Below are 9,180 nucleotides of genomic sequence, written 5' to 3' on the forward strand. Positions count from 1 at the left end.
TTAGTGGGATATGGTTAATAGACACGTTAGATAAAAAAAGTACATTGAGCAAAATGCTGAGTTGTTCTGAAATAAGTGTTGTCCATCATGACAATCACCTAGTAGTGATAGCAGCACTGAAGAGAAAAGAGTGGGCTTTTTTCCAAATGAAGTGATATTTACTGGAGACAAAGATTCTCTATCTAGCAAAACTGATATGGTCTTGTCTTACAATTGCATTTGCAAACGCTTTGACATATCCAGATACAGCCATAGGAATGACCTGTGGGACCTAAAGGAATGATCTTACCTGACTACTGAACTTGAGAGTGAGTTTTGGCAGGGAAAGTAATTGCAACTGTCTAGTTCTGTTTGTCTTCCAGCTGCTTTGTCCAGATAATATTTTATTAACACATCTTGGTGCATATACAATTTCCTATGATGTCTTTAAAGCCAGGGGTTTGGGTGAGATATTTTTAACCCAAAATTTGAAACATTTGAAAACACGATTTATGTGACAAAATATGCTATTTTTAACTGAAAACAAGACCTAATTCCAGATGACAGGTTATGAGAATTATGCACAAGGAATCAACAATGCCAGAAAAAGCTGTTATGGCCTGAAGCAGGTTTAGGAAACTATTACTCCAGGCTTATGAGGTCAAGGAGGTGTCAGTATACTGACCTCTTTGGTTGCAGAGAGAAAGGCTGGCACAAGGTCATAACCTGCTTATCAAGGCTTTTTTCCTTTTCTTGTGGAAAAAATGTTTTCAGCCAGAGCCAGGGTGCAAAGCACAGCTGCCTTTGGGTGCCACAGCAGCTCATCACCTACAAGGGGGGGTTGGGGAGTGGGAGGGATGGAGGGTAGAGAGAGAAAGCACATTTTGATTTGTTGCCAGCCTTGAAAAAAATTGTGGTCTTCCCTCTGTCATTAAAAAGCTGCAACTGCAGGTCATGGATCTATGGTGCAAACAGAGCAAACAGGGCAAATTATTTTATCTCACAGTGCAATTCTGCAATTAATATTCATGCTACTGTTGTGTCCCGAGAGCCCCTGCTGCACAAGAAGCACTGTGCATACACATGCACATGCAAGCACAAGATGGCAATCGCTGCTGCAAGATGCATGCGTTTGAGGTAAGGCAAGATATGTATTGCCAAGCAGAAATTCTGCAAGAAATAATGATGACTGCTGCTGAGCATGATCAGGAGAGATCTGAAAACTAGAGAGATAATTTTGAGCTTCTTTACAATTCTGGGAGGAAAGCATAGATGCTTTCTTCATTGTTGTTTTTGAGGGGAGAACAATTAAGCAGTAAAAAGATGTGCATGAGTGTGTTTCAGCAATAATCTGCCACTGCAGCCACAATTTTTACACATTAACTAAAATAAAATGCCTATAGCTACTCTTCTACTCACTGCTGTAAATATACCCATAGCTCCCTTTGCTTAACTCTTTGGAAAGGCAGGCCAATTCCCTTTATGTACTGAAGTTTTGAACATTACGAGCAATACCTCTAAAGCCAGAGAGGCAGAATTTACAATTCACAAAACTGGAAGTGGTTGCAGCAAGTTTGGTGGGTTGGGTTTTTTTTTTGGGGGGGGAGGACTTGGTTTACTTTTAGCAGTTGGGTTTTTTTTAATTCCTGGATACGTGGGGTTTCTTGGCAAACAGTGTAAGAAAAAAGGTTTTGTTTCACACTCCAAATGCCTCAGCCTGGCCCCTTTTCATTTTGCTGATTCAGCCCAAGCCAGGCCAGGTGAAAGCCCTGCGGACACGGCCTCAGCAGCAGCACAGGTAACTGTTGAACAGACACCTCCCTCCCTGTGTTTCCAAAATGAAAGCGTACCACCAACATACGTTTCTTACAAACATTAAGCTCTGAGCTTCATGAAAGAGCACAAAAAAAGGAGGAAAACCATAAGTAACGTTCTTTCAGAGCAAAATGGATGAAAACAAAGAAAAAGAAAAGCTAAAAGCATTTGCATGATGAGCTCTGGGAGAGCAGGAATGAATCAAAAATTTGATGAAAACTTTAAGAAACTATCCTCCCCCCCATAAAAGAAACACAGCAGAGGTGACATGCTGTGAACTGCAAAATAAATTTACTGTGTTCAGTGCTATGCACCATGGGTGAGAGGAAAAAAGTACCAAAAGAAGAAACCCCTTTTCCTATCTTCCTACCTTCTGTGCCTTAAGCCTGCCAGGGAATTATTATTGTCTTCTCTGTTAGTGCACACGAAAGTAGCCGTACTGAATCCTCCTGCTTATTAGAAAGTACCCAATGACCAAAATCAATATAAATACTTCTGGAGCTAAGCATGCTTTGCATAAGGTGCATTCAGGTGATTGTCTCCACTTCAAGACAAAGCTCAAAGACATAAAAGAAGTGGTTTTCCAAGGCTGTGTATACTGCCATGAACTTTTCATCTGAATCTCGAAGTGTTAGAGAGGCTCATTCAGCTTTTCTGTGGTATATACTACCCCATGGGTGTTAGTGTAGTTTTATCCTGGGGCAGGATCTACAGGCAATCAAATACATTACAGACATATGACACAAAACAGACAAAAAAAATGATCTGTTAATTTTACCTTGGTGACAGGTTATCTACTGGTGCAAATTCATTCACTGTGAACACTTACCAATCCAAGCTGGCAAATGGGCTCATTAGTGCTCATCTGAAACAGTGTTAAAGGTTAGCTCTTTTTTTTTTTATTTTAAAATTGATAAAATAGATTTCTTGGCAAAATGGCCATCTGTCGTGCATTTTATCCAATGCAGCAAAACATCAGACGGTAACTTTAGTTTTAAATATATGAATTTTCTTTTCTAATAACATTCTTGGCTTTTAAAAAGTACCATTTAAAAGATTTAAAGTACAAGTGTGAAATATTCCTTAGTAATGTTAAAACACAACAGACACTCTACAGTACTGTGCAAGCCCACTCTGAGTGCCCTGTTGGATTAGGGACACAGACCTGGCCAGGGATGGATCACTGATATGTTCTACTCACTTTAAGGGTAAATGTCTCTTTGCAGCCAGATCTCGAGTCTTCCAAAAAGTGAATGTCAAATCACTTGCTGCTTTCATCTGGGATCTTAGCAGTTACTCATTATTTTTAAAAGATACTTGCTAGTGGTCAGTAAAAGGTTAGTAATAGCACCAGTTAGTTTTCTTAGTGCACCTTCTCATGCATGATTTCTGGAATTCCTTACTTCCACACAGACTAAGTACCTGCAAGTATTTACTTGCAAAAGCTTCTTAGTTTCCAATTATTCATACTATTCTTTTTTTTTCTTCTTCTTGGAAACAGGAGAGTTCAATAGCTGACTCATTTCTGAATCATCATTAATTTCAGCCCACTAGTCTTTTTTTAAACCTCATTTTAATACACGGGATTTAAAGTTGTTTGTTGTTTTCATTGAGTTCAGGAATGCATGGAGTTGGTTGAAAAGAAGTATTATGCAGGTTAAGAAATGCTTTTGCCATCCAGGTCTCATTACTGCCCTCACTCCAGCCCTGTTTGACAAATTCTCCAGGGCTATAAGAAATTCAACAGCTAGTTCTTAAGATCACCCAAATGTTAGCAGGTCTAGAAGACCTGCCATTGGGCAAGTTTTCATTATGCCTATATTGATGATGCTACTTAAGAAGGGATGCACTTTCTTAGCTTGCAGTCAGTTTTAACTTGCAATAAATGCCAATATTGGCTTTCATTGAAAAGCAACAGCAGACAATGCGTGGAACAAGTAGATTCCAGTTGTTCCTGAAAAGCTTCAAGAGGACTGAAGGTTTGAACAAATGTAAAACTGCTGAACAAAACTGCCTTAGAAGCAGGTGCTTATGGATGGATGGATGGATAGACAAACATTCAAAACCAGAATAAAAATGTGTCAAAAGTGTCACATATACTACTTGAATTATTATATCTCCTAAAACAGATGAATTGTTAAAAACAGTTATCATAATACAGTGCAGAGAGTAAATACGGGAAGTCTTTGCCAGACAACAGCTCTTAAACGTTATTTTGAAAGTTAAGTTAAGAGGGAAAAGAAAAAAGGCATGGGAATACAGAGAACAGGATTGATTACACTAACGAGACTAAATTGTCTGGTCCAATTTCTGGCATTAAGAAAGAAAATCAGCAAATAATCCAGCCCAATTGATCCAAAAAGGCAATCTCTGGGCAGTGGCTGCATACAAGGCTGGGATTGTTTGTGCTGATGCAGGAGTGAATCCCTGCGCTGTGCAGGGAGTTACTCTTCTACTTGCAATCATCTCTTTCCAAGTTGCTACAACTTACCTTCTACAGTGAGAGCTCAATAGGATTAGCTCTTTGTTCCTTTCTGGTTCTTCAGTTTTTCTCTCAGGCAGTGTCTTCTGGGATCTACAGAAACAAATGGAAATCATGGTATTTCCACTACAGTATCCATTAGTATCTTCAGAACTTATATCAGTTTCCATCAACACTATGTAGTCAGAGGAGAATGGAGGAAAGCTGAGCTGGAAATAACTATCATATCACACATAGACATTTGAAGTGTCTGACATGACAAGGAGCATTTTATCTTACAAAATTCCTCTAGAGGTTTTCTCACCCTCACACATGAACTCAAAGTAACCATTTTCTGACATACCAAAGTTGAGCAGACTGTCTTGGCATTTGGGATATCTGCATTCACTTTCTTGCTCTGCGACAGTCATTTCATTCAGAAATGGTCAAGAAATGCAAGCTTGGGAATCATAGATAAAATAACATTTTCCAAAACACTTATAAATGAAATTTTCAAGCCAAACTACTAGGTCAAAATTTTGTCTTTCAGATTACTTTATAATGGCATCCCAATGGATGCAAGCTCCAAAAAGCTTAACTCATGTTCACTAATGAAACAAGACCATGCAAGTGCTTTGAAAGCTTCCATTTGTATGACTTGGATCACAGAAAAAATACCAGAAAGGAAGTGCTTCAGGAGGTATTTCCTGTTCTAAGACACAGCCCCAAAATCTAGAACATTAGGTTCTTCATTAACAGTTATTCAGTTGGTCCCTCTTTCTGGATGAGCTTTCCATGTCTGGAAAAGACACTGTAGCTTATAAGCGTTTTGAAAACACAATTCTATCTGAAGTCCCCACCCTTTCATTTCTTGACCTAAGAGTAATTTTTGGTTGGAGACAGCGAACGGCTCTGCCACTGGAAGCGTAGCTTTAATTCATTTAGCTTTGAATGACAGTAGTTTTGAAGACATCTTTACCTTCCAGCTTTCAGCACAGGGTTTGGGCTTTCAGTCCAAAAACTTCCCCAAAAACTGTAGTGGGTTTGTAGAGCCCATGAAAAATGTCTTCTTCACCACACTAAGAGGTGGCAGCTGGATTCAGCAGGTTAAGTTCACTCAACTGTGGTCATACCTTTGACTGCACTGTAAATATTTTTTTCATATATTGCTGGTTTATAACTTTATGATCTAGCCATTATACTGAACAAAAGAAGGTCATGTATTTGCAGGCTAAAACCAATCAGGGATTCGTAAGCATCCATCATCTTCAGAGGGCTGAACCTGTTTGTATGCTGGCTCTGAAATAACACTTTAAAAAATCCTAAGAATTCTAAGTTCGAATGTTTTTGAGACATCCTGATTATTTTTTTTTAAGAAATGCATTATTCAACAAGCTTAGTATTAGATTTTTGGAGAATACTGAATAGTAATGCTTTTAAACTCAAAATTGTTATCTAAATTACCCAAAAAAGGAACACTCTCTCTCTGAACTCATTATCATCTTTTGAATATGCAGATCAATACTTTTAAGCATTGATAGAAAACTTCTTCAGAGTCTCCTAAAGCCATATTCAATCAATTCTTCACTTAAAATTGCATTCATGTGCTGACGTGTTTCTCTTTGCAAACCAGGTATACCAATGAGCCATTCTCCAACTGATGTAATATTATAATTGGCCATGATAATCTTGTATGATTCATACCTTCTGCCAGCTGTGAAGAGTAAAGCTCTATATGGAAATCTATCTGTCTGTTATGTTTAAGAGATTATTTTCCCACCCGTGCATCTGTGGCTTCAAAAAAAGTCTGAAGCAATCAATACATAAAACCCGGCAGGACCATTTAGATATTTCAGGTCACATCATCACTATTATTACTACAACCTGTTATTAATACCAGAGTCATATTTCAGGTTTCCTTGGTCTTGTCAGGTTAAGTCAGGACTTGAGCACAGGCTCTGTGATTATATACATTGATAACATATATTGACCCTTGCTGTAGCCTAAGGAGACACCAAGTGTGTCTGGCTTTCTGGGGGAGGAAAGTCCAGCAGAGACGGAGCCAGCTCACCCAGAAACTATGCTCTAAAAGGCCATGCAGATACAAGCAACTCAAGCTGTGATTCACAGCTGTGACAGGGAGGCTGCTGTGCTGGTAGGAGCAGCCCATGGGATGCAGGGAAGAGGGCCAGCATGTCTGGGCAGAGCTGTGGTCTTCCACTGTTCATTATGAATCAGCACTCCATGTCAGTCCACCTCACAGCTGGACACCAGGCTTACATCCCTGTGTAAGTGAGCCAGGCTAGCAACCCGCTTTTGTTATCAGGGAGACACATCCTGAGTGAGTAGGGCCACCAGCAGCTGCAGGGGACAAGCCACGGCTCTCTCCCACAGGGCATATGGACCCTCTGTAGCGAAACTCAACAGCCACGGCTGAAGGTATCTTGAGCCACATTAAAGAAGGATGGTTTTGGAGGATGCCTTCTGACCTCATCTGAAACTGCATAAATACCTCTCGTGTGAAAAATGCCATCTAAGCTATGGGAGTGGCAGCACTCTGCAGATGTACAAGCAATCAGTCTGAGATCTAGAATAACAGTAATTTTAAAGGTATGTTCCATCAATCACATAATAAAATAAATATATATTCAAATATTTTCTTGCTGCAGATAACAGCAAGAGCGCTAGTTTGTTTATGCAGCAATATGTCCTATTGAGAAGCATGAAACTCTTGTGATCGTTTCTTACCTGGTGATTTTAGAGAAGAAAATGCTGCATTTTTATATAAATGCCTTATAGTGTAACACAGCTGAGGTCATGAATTATTTCAGTTTGACAGTCACAGACTCAGAATGTCTCTGGCTTAAGATGCAGATCTGTTTTAACAATTTTAGAAATACTCAGATTTTTCCCCTCCAACATGTAAATCTTATTCTGACCAGATCTTGAGGATTCCATGTTAATACTTTGTCTCCACCTGTATTTCTCTTATAACAATTTCTGTACAGCCTCTCCTTTAAGTTTATTCCACTGATCTACTGAAATTGGCTGGCCTGATGCTTCCTGGTGGTCTTGATCACTCAGGACTTATTACTTAGGTTTTTGCTAAATGAGATCACATTCTAGCATCTTTAGAAGACCTAATTAAAACAAACAAACCAACCAGTACCTAGGTCCCATTGGAAATCAGTCCCAGGGTTTCTGCTTCCAGTCCCACATCACAACCGCCAGGCTATTTACCAGAGACACCCAAAAAGCAGTTTGTGTCCAATGGGTGGGCCAGGCAGGAGCTGTCCCAGCATGGGACATTGGTGGGTGGCTGTGTAGGAAGCTCTTGCTTAACCATCAGCTTCAACTTCTCAGGCTTTCCAGTCTTTCTGGCCGGCTCCTTATCTCCACCTACACTGGTGGAAGACAACACCCTGCCTCAAGTGGCTCTTCCCATAGAGGAGGGACAAGTCCAGGAACTGAAGCATGACCATAAATGCAGTGACACCATGGTCAGTCTCAGAAGAGACCAAATTTACTGCACATGCAACACTTAGCCTGTCCAAACCCACATGATAATTCCACTGTGGTGAACTTGGTCATGCCATGGGTGCCATGTTTGGTTTTGTTTGATGCTTAAAAGAGTCCTGACTGCACAAGGGAGATACTGTCCCCCAGCTTTCTTAACCCGGACTGTAACACAGGGTTTTCAGACCTACGCCATGGGCTGCCATCTCCTGCAGGGCATTGCTGTGGCAGTAGGCAGGGCTGAAGCTCAAATGTCCACCCAGTTCATGATGTAGATCTGGCCAAAGAGATGGACAAACACCTTAGGACACATCACATGCATGCATGTTTCCCATGGCCACTCTCCCCTTTTTGCATCCATAGCTATACACAAACAAATAATTTACATTCTCTAAAAAGCAGTCTCTGCCCTCACAGACTGCTTTCATATTAGCACAGGGGGGACTCATAAAGGAAGCAGCTTGGCCTCAAAATTCAGGTGCACCTGTAGCAATATTTTTTTTTATTTTTAATTCTTGGCCAACTTGTGATTTAGTTATGTTCTTGTAGCTCAGAATAGAAATATGAATTAATTAGAAAGTAAGATATATAAGTAATGCTGGAAAAAATAACGTGTGATTCAGATGTGTATTGACAGTCTCAGCTAGAAAGAACTTTGACCATATTCCAAACTAGAGATAGGCAAAATGACAATATAATCCACAGTGAAAAATTGGTAGACGAAACCTAATGTTAACTTTCTACTATATTGTTAACATATTTGAAACTCTTGGAATTTATTTGACAGCCTGAATTATTTTCTGTTTATTCTGCAACAGCTAGTACTCCATTCCCAATTTATTTTTGTGCCAGGATAGACAAGACTTGTTGATAATGGGGACACAAAACCCGTAGGAGGGCTTGGTCATATAGGGACATGGTCCTAATGCATACAGAAAACTGTGGGTTTAGGGCTGCTGGTTTTTTTTTTCTCTCTGATAAACAACTAGAAAACATAAAAACAGGTAGTCATAGGTCACTATGTCTGCTCGATTATATATCTAAAAGTAAACAAATGTCAAATAATTGCATTGTCTTCTGGGATAAGGCTCTGTCTTCCATAGTTATTCTGACAGAAGGACTTTGATAATGCCATTAAAGGGCTTTTTGATAGCCTCAAACAAGACTTGTGTAAACATGAGGCTCATGCCCTTAAACCTCCCACAGTCATAAAAATTCACTGGTTTGGTTATTTCTTCATTGTTTTCAGTGGAATTATGATGGTTTATGACCCACCAAGTAATGATCTCTAAACTACTTGCTTTGTTGTCTTTATTCAAAAGCATGCCTGACTTGGTGTAGTTGTAAATTTGCCTCCAAAATAGCTTTCCTGGACAATTTCTCTTACTACCTGAGAATACAATAAGTTT

At 39.7% G+C, this 9,180-nt stretch overlaps 1 long non-coding RNA gene across 1 annotated transcript; it reads right to left on the reverse strand.

Moving 5' to 3' along the window:
- Positions 1 to 43: 43 nt before the first annotated feature.
- Positions 44 to 6,845, reverse strand: LOC130150220 (uncharacterized). Its single transcript, XR_008822155.1, has 3 exons — positions 5,235 to 6,845; positions 4,286 to 4,369; positions 44 to 807 (listed from the first exon to the last, which is right to left on the reverse strand). It is a non-coding gene; the product is annotated as an uncharacterized LOC130150220 (long non-coding RNA).
- Between the last annotated feature and the right edge of the window lie 2,335 nt (positions 6,846 to 9,180).

The sequence above is a fragment of the Falco biarmicus genome, chromosome 5 (genome assembly GCF_023638135.1).
Source record: "Falco biarmicus isolate bFalBia1 chromosome 5, bFalBia1.pri, whole genome shotgun sequence".
NCBI classification, from domain to species: domain Eukaryota; kingdom Metazoa; phylum Chordata; class Aves; order Falconiformes; family Falconidae; genus Falco; species Falco biarmicus.